The 13,213-nt window shown below is 41.3% G+C and overlaps 1 protein-coding gene across 4 annotated transcripts in view; it reads left to right on the plus strand.

The window, feature by feature from the left end:
• rap1gapa (RAP1 GTPase activating protein a) overlaps positions 1-13,213 on the plus strand; it is a 477,305-nt gene that overhangs the window by 31,840 nt on the left and 432,252 nt on the right. For 2 of the 4 annotated variants that reach the window (XM_067970459.1, XM_067970460.1), the window contains exon 2: positions 3,094-3,288. The exons of the other annotated variants lie outside the window; for them this stretch is intronic. The gene's annotated coding sequence lies outside the window, so the exon portion shown is untranslated. The remainder of the gene's footprint in view (positions 1-3,093; positions 3,289-13,213) is intronic. 4 annotated transcript variants of the gene reach the window in all.

The following is a 13,213-nucleotide window of genomic DNA, read 5'->3' on the forward strand; positions in this document are numbered from 1 at the left end:
GCGAGTTGTGCCAAGGTTTTGAATGGAAAAAAACTGTAAGGTTGTGTGAGAGCATGGCATAGGCTAGCAGTTAGTTGGCCACAGTTGCACAGACAATATTTTGCAGCATCCATACTTGCGTAATGTACCTGATAAATGGCGCTGTGGGCTCGTGTTACCGAGGCAGTTTTCTACATGTATGTCATCCTCTTCAGCATCTGTTCCCAGGTCTCTCAGATAATGCATACAGCGTCAAACCTGGTCGTCACCTCCTGCCAGACATGCTGCACTGCTGTCTTTTGGGAAGGCAGCAAACAGGGCAACCATCCTCATAAACACTATAGACAGCAGCACCTCCACTTTGCCAAGCATCATGCAGGGTGTTTGAGTGCTGCACCACTCTACTTGCCCACAAGTCATGTTCCTGCCTCCATATACCACTGGTTTTTAACAGACATTTTTTTTTGCCCATGCAGTGACCACATCCCTTTAAATTCTACCACCAATACATTATAGCTCTTTAAATAAGACTGGAAGGTTCACAGCCAGGTCAGGCGTCCTCCATTCTGGTGGGTGCAAATCCCACTCTGATCTGTTTCTGCCTGTCTAGGAACATAAAGGATAATTTGCTCTGTGCTTTCAAAGGCAGCAGGCCTTCAAAAGTGTGGCTGTGAGGATGGATGAATATTCTAGAGCTCTGTTTCATTACCTGTGAAGATCAGGGGGGACTTTATGCAGAAATAGCCCTCTGTAGATTAAATGGATGGTGTAGAGTCCACGATAGGGTAGATATACATTGTCTGTGGAGGAAGGGGCTTACTGGGCTGAATACTGGTACAGGCTCAACCCGTTTATTCTGTATGTTCTTAAAGGGATGGAGAAGGGTTAAGAAAATTAAAACAGACAGGAAAAAATGTTAAAGTAAAATAAATTACAGAAAAACGGTGGAAAAATTAAAATTGACAAACAATGCACAAATATTCGGACCTTTTCTTTTTATTTATTAGTTCATGGAATGTGGGCGTCGCTGGTGAGGCCGGCATTTATTGTCCATCCTTAATTGCCCTTGAGAAGGTGGTGGTGAGCCGCCTTCTTGAACCGCTGCAGTCCGTGTGGTGAAGGTTCTCCCACAGTGCTGTTCGATAGGGAGTTCCAGGATTTTGACCCAGTGACGATGAAGGAACGACGATATATTTCCAAGTCGGGATGGTGTGTGACTTGGAGGGGAACGTGCAGGTGGTGTTGTTCCCATGTGCCTGCTGTCCTTCTAGGTGGTAGAGGTCACTGCTTTGGAAGGTGCTGTCGAAGAAGCCTTGGCGAGTTGCTGCAGTGCATCCTGTGGATGGTACACACTGCAGCCACTGTGCGCTGGTGGTGAAGGGAGTGAATGTTTAGGGTGGTGGATGGTGTGCCAATCAAGCGGGCTGCTTTGTCCTGGATGGTGTCGAGCTTCTTGAGTGTTGTTGGAGCTGCACTCATTCAGGCAAGTGGAGAGTATTCCATCACATTCCTGACTTGTGCCTTGTAGATGGTGGAAAGGATCTTCCATATTAGAATAGGGTAGGTTTTATCCATTGCAATGGAACCTACTGTAAGAAGTCTGTCTTTATTCTGTTTACCATCTGTGTGCATAATGTTTTCTATAAGCCTCAAAAGGATTGTAAAGTAAGAATGGATTATAATAGTCCCAGAACCAAAAGCAGGATAAATTTGAAATCATATCTCACCTTTGCAGAAAAGGTTTAAGACTTCTATATGGTACACCAACAGCATGTTCATCATACTTTGTTCTATCTATAGAAACAGGCCCTTTTTCTGTAAGAAGGTGCTACTATTTCATTCATTTAGCTGCAAGTTCCTGAACTATAAGATGCCAGACCAGTCTCCTTGTTCTTTTGGATTCAGATAAGAACAACCTTCAGAAAAGGTAAGTAAATCCTGAGATGTCTGACCTGACACTTATAGAGTGAGCAATTTGATTTCCAGATCTAGTCATTTTGTCTTGGGAATCTATCAGATATCGACAACTTGATCATAGAATCATGGAATGATACAGCACAGAAGGAGGCCATTCAGCCCATCATGCCTGTGCCATCTCTTTGAAAGAGCTATCCATTTAGTCCCACTCCCTTGTCCTTTCCCCAAAGCCTTGCAATTTTTCCCCTTCAAGTATTTATCCAATTTCTTTTTGAAATTTAATACTGAATCTCCTTCCACCATCCTTTCAGGCAGTGCATTCCAGATCACAACAACTCATGGCATAAACAGTTTTCTCCTCATCTCGCCTCTGGTTCTTTTGCCATTTATCTTAAATCTGTGTCCTCTGGTTACCGACCCTCCTGCCTCTGGAAACAGTTTCTCCTTATGAATTCTATCAAAAACCCTTCATGATGAAGCACATGTCATGGGCAAACTCAACAAACTAGGGCAAAATTAAAGTGTCAGTAATGGTTCTGTTCATCAACTGCAAGCAGAATGTGCCATTTCAGGCAAGAAAGGCAGTTTGAGTTGTATTAAACCAATTCTGCACAATGCAAAATAGACTTGACACACAGGTTTACTGCTGCTGTGATAAAAATACTAATTTAGTCCATTACTGGGGAAGGTAAGTCCAATTAACTGAAGTTGTTGCATATTATGAGTGTTGAAATCGTGTATAGCATTAATGTTATGGCTCACCATTCAATCAGGTTTTAACAACACCAGCAGATTAAAGACAGTTTTGCAGGCACTGCTTCTTATCTCCTCTTCTGGAGCCCTGTGTAGCTGTCTGCAAGTGCCAATTTTTTGCAGCCCAACTTTACTTTCAAGCTGCCTGTACCACTGCCAGTCTTTGGATCATCCTATACCCTGCTGTGCCTCGGTATATGCCATGCAGACGGGAATATTTCAGCACCCGGGCTGTTATGAATGGTAGAAAGCAGGCAGCACATGCACCGAATGATTTCTCAGAGCGCAGGGTGCAAATATAGAGGATCTTTGGACTTGAGGTTACTGCAGTTCAGCGCAAGAACAGGAGATGAAGAGAAGTCACTTCAATTAAAAGAATCTCTCGTCCACATGACCTTTATCGTCTATATTTAATGTCACTTGTTAAACCTTGCTGTACCACAGATGACTGCTCTCGTCTGAATGATGAACTGACTGCCAGTGCTGTGGATGAGAATTTGCCTTGCAGCAGCCTTTCCTGGTTTGGCATTTGTCAATCTTCAGAGCTGTGGCAGTCAACTGGCAGAAGAACTGGCCCCTTGGTATATTGCCAGTGTGGCTCCCACCTCCATAAAAGACCCAAGAGCCTTAGAAAATAAGGTAAGAAAAATATTTTTAATTTAGTAAAAAGGGTATATTTGTTGGCAATTAAATCAAAGTAAAGTTAAAATAGAAATAGTACAGAAAGAATATATAGGAAAGGGAAGATGGGTTGAACAAAAGTAAAGGGACATTCTACTTTGCTTAGAGGTGATTCCTGTTTATTTTATTTGTATATAGTTAACACGGCAAAATAAAGCAAGTCATCACATCCTATTATTACTTTAATATTCATGGTTGCCTCAGTGACAGTGCATAAGCTGAAATGAAAAATAATCAGTTCATGAACAGTAGAGTGTAGAAATGACTGTTGTATTTAGTGTTTATCCCTTAATATCACAACAGTACTGCATTTCTCTGTTCACTGTTGAAATAAGCAGGTTGACGCCAGCAATAGACTAACAGAGCAATATGATTGGAACACATGAAATGTTCCTGCCAATATCACCAACAAAACTTCTAGACATAGAATTGCCCAGAGAACTGCTGGTAGTCCAAGGGTAAAAGTTATTTAATGAAGATCAAGAGCCAGGAATGTTTGCATACTTACAACTTTGCCTTCCTCGAAATTGGCAGGAATCAGGAGTGAACAATGATCAGTGGGGTTAAATATAAAAGATGCAGGCTTCTGATTATGACTCATAAAGGAAAACTTCTTCAAAACAAATCATTACGTGGGAAGTGATTTTTTTTTTAGCCCCAATATGCTGGTGTACCACTGCCCTATCAACACCATTAACTATGATCTTGGCATAAGTATTGTTTTCCAATTTACAAGAGTCCAACTGATTCTCACCATTACTAGTTATCAATCCTTGTTTATTATAAAGTGACTTTAAATTGATCGCTAGGAGGTACTGAAGACTGTGTGAATTGCCTTGTTTCCCTCCCCCCACCTTTTCATTCTTGTATGGAGGCATTTCGTTGATCCAGCTGAATTTGGAAGCTCGAAGCTCACCATGTGGGAGGTTGCAGGGGTGACTCTGCATCCCAGCTGTCCATGGCGTGGCGCCTTCATGCACCCACAAGCTATCCAACAGAATGAGTTAAAAGTAACACCAGATTGAAACTGTTCTGCAAGTGGCATGGTCTGATTACACAAATGTTATTAGTTATCAGCTGGCTGTCACACATTAACAGCCCATTTCAGTGTTTCTGCTAATGAACCCAATTATTATCCTTAATTACATTTACACTCTGTGCAGATGGCACGTCAGATTACAGCTGAACAGGGTGCTGGTCGTCAAGTATGATATAGCAACCATTATGCAAGCTGCTGTATCATATCAGTAATCTGACTCCATCACCGGTAGGACATCTCATTCCTTTGGAGCTACTTCTGGTTCCACAACACGCCACGAATGCAGATCTTGTGAATTCACTCCATTTGTATTGGGGGTTGGATTCACGGCATCAGCCGCATCACTGAAGCAACTGCCGATGCACAAGATACTGCATGCCCAGTTGCTCATAAGTCGTGTATCATCTCATTTCTGGCTGTGGATTTCCTCCAATGTTGATGGAAAGCGTATCTGTGTGGGCAGTTGGCATATGGCCAGAACAAAATGGCGGCTGCAGTGGCAGCAATTTGACGCTGCCGCAGGATTTTACCTCCAGAGGCAGGAGCAATCCCATCTCACACGTTGGTGTTCTGTGTCTCAGGAGGTATGTACACGGTTTCATTTGTATTGTGGAGGTGCACTTTCTGCATTACAACAGTGACTACACTTCAAAAGTACTTAATTGGCTGTAAAGCACTTTGGGAAGTCCTGAGATTGTGAAAGGCACTAAGAACATAAGAAATGGAAGAAGGAGTAGGCCATATGGTCCCTCAAGCCTGCTCCGCCATTCAATAAGATCGTGGCTCATCTTTGACCTCAACCCCACTTTCCTGCCCGATCCCCATATCCCTTGATTTCCCTTAGAGTCCAAGAATCTATCGATCTCAGCCTTGAACATACTCAACGACTCAACATCCACAGCCCTCTAGGGTAGAGAATTCCAAAGATTCACAGTCTTCTGAGTGAAGAAATTCTCCCTCATCTCAGTCTTAACTGGCTGACCCCTTATCCTGCGACCATGCCCCCTAGTTCTAGACTCTCCAGCTAGGGGAAACAGCCACTCATCTACCCTGTCAAGCACCCTCAGAATCTTATATGTTTCAATGAGATCACCTCTCATTCTTCTAAACTGCAGAGGTAAAGGTCCATTCTATTCAATCTCTCCTCACAGGACAACCCTCTCATCTTAGGAATCAATCTAGTGAACCTTCGTTAATATAAATACGTCTTTTTCTTCTTTCTACTTTCTGTCAGAGGTATTGTGCAGATTGGCTATAAATTATTAAGTTGTCTCAGTGAACGATTTGCTGAAGGTCTATGGTCTGGCTAACCTTGATGAATTTTGTAATATTTTTACCTCGCTAAGCCATCAAGAAAGCATTTCTATAAAGTTAGCTATTCCAATTACACCTGTTATACCTCAGACTGTAATTCAATCTTGGGATCCAACTGACTTTCAGACACCGTTTAGGAGTCATCTCGCAGTCCACGAAGCTTTCAGAGTTACTGGGTTGAATTATGGGTTATAGGATTCCGATTGCCATTTTCTTATGTTATGGCACTTTTGTTAAAAAACCTAGGTGAAGAACCAAGGCCCATCATGCAGCACATTATCAAGGTCAGCTGGGAGGAATCATACTACTTTCATCTGAATGCAAAAGAATGGGAAGAAAAGTCAGTTTTATTAATGTGTGGGATGCAAATGGTACAGCAGATAATACATAACTAAATAAATAGTGTCTAACTGATACATATTTTGGGTGGATTAGCATTGATCTGTTTTGAGTTTTGGCAAACTTGTAAGGTAGTCTCTGCTATTTCAGCAGAGGGCTCAAAAGAACAGGAGAGAAGATTATGTAAATCAAGAACTAGATGACACTAAGCCTGGGTTTTAAAAGACTGAGGCAGGTAAGAAGTTCCGGTTTTGAGATCTTCGAAATGAATGAGTTAGAGTAATAAAAGCTCAATAAACTTCCAGTTATAGAATCATAGAAAGGTTATAGCATGGAAAGAGGTCATTCAGCCCGTCGAGTCCATGCCGGCTCTCTGCAAGAGCAATCCAGCTAGTCCCACTCCTCCGCCCTATCCCCGTAGCCCTGCAAATTTTCTCCTTTCAAGTACTTATGCAGTTCCCTTTTGAAGGCCATGATTGAATCTGCCTCCACCACCCCCTCAGGCAGTGCATTCCAGATCCTAACCACACGCTGTGTAAAAAAAAGTTTTTCCTCATGTCACCTTTGGTTCTTTTGCCAATCACCTTAAATCTATGTCCTCTGGTTCTTGACCTTTCCGCCAATAGGAACAGTTTCTCTCTATCTACTCTGTCGAGACCCTTCATGATTTTGAATAAATCTATCGAATCTCCTCTCAACCTTCTCTGCTCTAAGGAGAACAACCCCAGCTTCTCCAGTCTATCCACGTAACTGAAATCCCTCATCCCTGGAACCATTCTGGTAAATCTCTTCTGCACTCTCTCTAACGCCTTCACATGCTTCCTAAAGTGTGGTGCCCAGAACTGGACACAATACTTCAGTTGTGGCCGAACCAGTGTTTTATAAAGGTTCATCATAACTTCCTTGCTTTTATACTCTATGCCTCTATTTATAAATGATGTGGAGATGCCAGTGATGGACTGGGGTGGACAAATGAGTGTCACCTGACGAAGGAGAAAGCCTCCGAAAGCTTGTGATTTTCAAATAAAACTGTTGGACTATAACCTGGTGTTGTAAGATTCCTTACATCTATTTATAAAGCCCAGGATCTCGTATCCTTTTTTAACCACTTTCTCAACCTGCCCTGCCAACTTCAAAGATTTGTGCACATATACCCCCAGATCTCTCTGTTCCTGCACCCCTTTTAGAATTGTACCCTTTAGTTTCTATTGCCTCTCTTCGTTCTTCCTACCACAATGTATCACTTGTCACTTTTCTGCATTAAATTTCATCTGCCACCAGCCTGTCTATATCCTCTTGAAGTCTATCACTATCATCCTCACTTTTCACTACACTTCCAAGTTTTGTGTCATCTGCAAATTTTGAAATTGTGCACTGTACACCCAAGTCCAAGTCATTAATATATAGCAAGAAAAGCAGAGGTCCTAGTACCGACCCCTGGGGAGCATCACTGTACACCTCCCTCCAGTCTGAAAAATAACCGTTCACCACTACTCTCTGTTTCCTGTCACTTAGCCAATTTTGTTTCCATGCTGTCACTGCCCCTTTTATTCCATGGACTTCAATTTTGATGACAAGCCTATTAAGAGGCACTTTATCAAATGCCTTTTGGAAGTCCATATATATCACATCAACCATATTGCCTTCATCAACCCTCTCTGTTACCTCATCAAAAAACTAGGTGAAGAGCCAAGGCCGATCATGCAGCACACTATCAAGGTCAGCTGGAAGGAATCGTACAACTTTCATCTAAATGCAAAAGAATGGGAAGAAAACTTTAATGATTCCTCAGTGTAGATGTTGTCACACATCAGTGGGGTATCACGCAATACAGCACAGTGTCCGCCACACATCAAATGAAATGACAGCTTTGTAGTCGTTTCTAGTCCTCTATTATTCTCCATATAAATTCTACATGTATTTTGCTTATTGTATTTTTCTATTGGGCGGGGTTGGGGGGGGGGTGGGGAGATCATTTTATTCCTGGTGCATATCTCCTTTGTTTCGTGCCACTAAAAGGCACACCCCAGGTTAGATCGGACTATGTTATTCCAAGGGTATACCTGCTTTCATTTCAGGTAAATCTGTTTCTTTACTGCAGTGAAGTAGCATTTAATGTCAGACCCCATTCAGGGGCTTTGCACAAGTGCAGCTTGTCTTGAATAAATTGAAATGCATCGGGTGCAAATGGAAAATGTCTTATTAAATAATCGCAATACATCTTAATGTATCTCAGCTTAACACTTCCAGGGCATTGTACGACGCTAATTTATTTTGTATAAATATTTATTTCTCCACTATTAAATTATAAAAACTACAAAGACATTTTCCTATTTGTGGTGCGTTCTAAAAACAATGGAAACATAATTATTAAATATGCTGCGACAGCCTCTCAGGATTACAGTTGCAATCAAAACAAATTTATAATAATGTTCTGGGAAGTGTTTTATGTGGGGGATATCACTGAGAAAATGAATGCAGGTCATTTGAGAGTCAAGGGCCATGTATACTGCAACCTGCATCTAAATAACAATAGAATAGGAAGAAAAGTCTGCTTTATTAGTGTGAGGTAGAAATGGAAGAGCAGGTAATACATAACTTTACTTATCAATAAATAGTGATTTAACAATATATTTCTTGGTGGATCAGGATTAATCTCTTTTGAATCTCAGCAGACCTCCATGACAGTCTCTTTCCACTAGCCTTGTAATATAATTTTTTTTGGTGTTTCCCTGCCCTTTTTGTACATGTGATGATATGTTTGCTCTCTATTCTCTAGTGTTAGATGTCAGATTTGGAACACTGCAGTTTCACAGCTGCATCATACTGTAGGGATGATTCTATTCATTTTAATAGTGACGTAAGTTGCAGTGCTAATAAGAAAATCTATTTGCCTCATTAGAATTCCATTGCTTTGATGCTGGAAGGGTTCGGAACTGGCCCGTTTCGATAGTACGTAATTTAAAAACACATCACCCATGCTGCAGCGCTGATATAAACCCCTTTATATAACTAAGGAAGCAATGAACCTGTAGGGCCTCAAAATATGCCATGGGATATTACTATATGAAATTAAAACTCATGGGATTAAAGGGACTGTGACAGCGTGGATACAAAATTGGCTAAGGGACAAAAAGCAGAGAGTTGTGGTGAATGGTTGTATTTCAGTCTGGAGGAAAGTACCCAGGTCGGTATTAGGACCACTGATCTTTTTGATATATATTAATGACCTGGACTTGGGTTTACAGGGCATAATTTCAAAGTTTCCAGATGACACAAAACTTGGAAATGTAGTAAACAATGAGAAGGATAGTAACAGACTTCAGGAGGACCATAGACAGACTGGTGAAATGGGCAGGCACATGGCAGACAAAATTTAAAGCAGAGAAGTAATACATTTTGGTCGGAAGAATGAGGAGAGGCAATATAAACTAAATGGTACAATTGTAAAGGGGGTTCAGGAACAGAGAGACCTGGGGGTGTATGTACACAAATCTTTGCAGGTGGCAAGACAAGTTGAGAAGGCTTTTTAAAAAAGCATATGGGATCCTGGACTTTATTAATAGAGGCACAGAATACAAAAGCAAGGAAGTTATGCTAAACCTTTGTAAAATACTGGTTAGGCCTCAGCTGGAGTATTGTGTTCAATTCTGGGCACCACATTTTAGGAAGGATGTCAAGGCCTTAGAGAGAATGTAGAAGAGATTTACTAGAATGGTACCAGGGATGAAGGACTTCAGTTATGTGGAGAGACTGGAGAAGCTGGGGTTGTTTTCCTTAGAGCAGAGAAGGTTAAGAGGAGATTTGATAGAGGTGTTCAAAATCATGAAGGGTTTTGATCGAGTAAATAAGAAAAAACAGTTTCCAGTGGCAGAAGGGTCAGTAACCAGAGGACACAGATTTAAGGTGATTGGCAAAAGAACCAGTGGCGACATGAAGAAACATTTTTTTTTTACGCAGCAAGTTGTTGTGATCGGGAATGCGTTGCCTGAAAGGGTGGTGGAAGCAGATTCAACAGTAGCTTTGAAAAGGGAATTGATCAAATACTTAAAGGGAAAAAAAAATTGCAGGGTTATGGGGAAAAAGCAGGGTGAGTGGGACTAATTGGATAGCTCTACCAAAGAGCTGGCACAGGCGCGATGGACCGAATGGCCTTCTTCTGTGCTGTAGTATTCTATGATTCTATGGTATGAATGGTTAATGTGAAATTCATCCCTCCATTATTTTGGTGGAAATGGGTTAACGGCTGTGCTAAAATAGCACAGACCAACCTATAAAGCATCCATATTCTAGTATCCTGGGTCATGGTTTTTGCCTCTGATAAACAGTGGGCACAGAATGGAATTTCTATTGCTGAGTGACATTTCTATAAATGAGTAGTACAATTTATATTGAGGGAGTGGCAAGCAATAACTTACTGTTATGTTGTTTGACAGTCACTTTTTAATTGCTATGGCATTGGTTTGGTGGCATCTGTACTTAAAATGTGCAGCAAGTATATGTAAATGATATTGAAACTGGAAAGCACAATATTGTATTTCACTAGTGATGCAATGGAATTTTTCCGCCACAGTGCAATGGATCAGAAGCACCAGTAACAACAGTTAATATCAAAATTACACCTTGCATCCCATTTCATTTGTAATTTTTAATAGCCACTGTGTTGAAGAGACCTTCACGTCCTCCTGGATCAAATGCCTGACATGATGGAATATCTTTGGAATGAATATTTCAAAATGAGTATTTGAGTATCCTGGCCAATATTTATCCCATTAACATCACTAAGACAGTTTATCTGGTCATTATCTCATTGCTGTTTGTGGGACCTTGCTTTGCGCAAATTGGCTGCTGCGTTTCCTACATTACAACAATGAATACACTTCATAAATACTTCATTGGCTGTAAAGCGCCTTGGGAAGTCTTGAGGTCGTAAAAGGCGCTATATAAAAGAACCAAAGTTGACATGAGGAAAAACTTTTTACACTGCGAGTGGTTAGGATCTGGAATGCGCTGCCCGAGGAGGTGGTGGAGGCTGATTCAATCATGGCCTTCAAAGGGAACTGGATAAGTACTTGAAAGTAAAAAATTTGCAGGGCTACGGGGATAGGGCGGAGGAGTGGGACTAGCTGGATTGCTCTTGCATAGAGCCGAAGCGGACTCGATGGACCGAGTGGCCTCCTTCTGTGCTGTAAACATTCTGTGATTCTAAATGCAAGTCTGTTTTTATTGTAGTAAATGGTACATCTATCCATAAACATCCATAAGGGTCAGTGATTACCCACAAACAGAGACTTTTTTTTGGAATATTCAGAATTTTTAGAAACATCTGTTTATCACATAGTGATGGCATATTTGCCGAGTAATTCAGTGCACTCTATCCAAGTGCTGCTAGAGGAAGATTACGTTCCATGCAATTGGAGAGCAGCTGGTGCATCAAAAGCTATCAAGCCCTAAAAGTCTGCAATAAATCTTTTGGAAAAAAGTATTCATAGAAATAATGAAATATTTCTGAAGACAGCCTGCAGAAATCATTTCTGAGATGGTGAGCTGGAAATGATTTCTGGAAAACAACTGCCAAGAAATGGGATCACTATAGCTCTTCTAAAAAGAACAGCATGTTCCTTAGCAAAGAGGACACTAGTATGTTGCTAGTTAGTTGAGATTATGACGAGTCTTGAGTAACTGCGATCTCCTGAAGCTTGCTTCGTTGCCTTAGGGAGTAATTTTTCAAAGTTTTTCCTGAATTGACTGCATGTGTTTTTTCTCCGTTTTTCTCCTCCCAGGAGAAAGTGTTGCTCGGGGCTGAATGGATAGTGTGTGAGGTCGCTCCATCGAGCAGATCATAGAATCATAGAATGGTTACAGCAGAGCAGGAGGCCATTCGGCCCATCGCACCTGCGCCGGCTCTTTGAAAGAGCTATCCAATTAGTCCCACTCCCCTGCTCTTACCCCATAGCCCTGCAATTTTTTCCCCTTCAAGTATTTATCCAATTCCCTTTTGAAAGTTACTATTGAATCTGCTTCCACCACCCTTTCAGGCAGTGCATTCCAGATCATAATAACTCACTGTGTAAAAAAAAAATTCTCCTCATCTCCTCTGGCTTTGCAGGAAGATTGCAATGGGTTTGCAGCCTTGGTAGTTAAGTCCCCTACTTTTGGATGGTTGATTATAAGGACGCTTCAGAAGGTTTGCTTCAGTACCTGTTGTACGGTTACCATCAATCTTCTTGTATCCCACTAGGTTTTAACTCAGCCCCTTTACGTTACAGGTCTGCTTCAAGTAGAAGGGGTTCAATAGTACAGTGTTGAACTTGTACTATTGAGGCGGCTGTCAGAGCCTCTTGGCATCAGTACCAACTGAATTGCTTTACGCCACTGCAAATGGTGTAACTTATTGCGCTGGTGATCGTAAAGGGCCAAAATGACAGCACCAGACACAGAGGAACATGTTTCAATACAATGAAACTTGAGGTATTGGTTATATAGTACAAAAAAAGTATGCAGTGAAAACTGTTACTGGCCATAAAGGCCCATCAAAAGGCACTGTCAAGAAACCTTGAGAAATGTTCAGAAATACTCATGACTGCAGAGGATTGTGGCAAATTAACGCTCTAAAAAGGGTTACAAAAGCTATGCTGCTGCATGACGGGAAACATTATCAACTACACAGGACAGCAGGGGACCTAGTCAGCATCTCCTGTGAGCTGAAAAGCTAGCTCAAGTGTTCACGCTCCAAGGCAACAGTGTCTGCACCTCAGAGTCCGCAGCTGAGTCAAGTAAGTGGCATAACATCTGCCATCTGTTTTAGTTAGACATAAAGTGATGTCAATTAGATCTTCTTAAATATAAATGCCACCAATACTTGGTGAAGTCTTTTAAGTTTTCAGGCTTAATGTTCTGTGTTCATAATCAGTTGTTATGCCTTTGGGAAATTATGCAATTTAAGTGATTTAATGCAATTCTTATCGGAGAAACTTCTGCAGTTCATGCATAAAGTTTAATACAGTCCCGAGCATTTACACTGTCCACAGTTACCAGGGGCAGTGCCTATATCGGGCAAATGGCGCTAACCATTCTCTATTACCATAGGAGTCAAATTACAAAATTACAATGCATTAAGTGCGCTGACTATTTTGGGTAGTTCAATAAGTACTTACCCTGCACTTACCAATTTAAAAGGCTCTGCTGATT

This window comes from Heptranchias perlo, chromosome 32, assembly GCF_035084215.1.
Source record: "Heptranchias perlo isolate sHepPer1 chromosome 32, sHepPer1.hap1, whole genome shotgun sequence".
In the NCBI taxonomy this organism is placed as follows: domain Eukaryota; kingdom Metazoa; phylum Chordata; class Chondrichthyes; order Hexanchiformes; family Hexanchidae; genus Heptranchias; species Heptranchias perlo.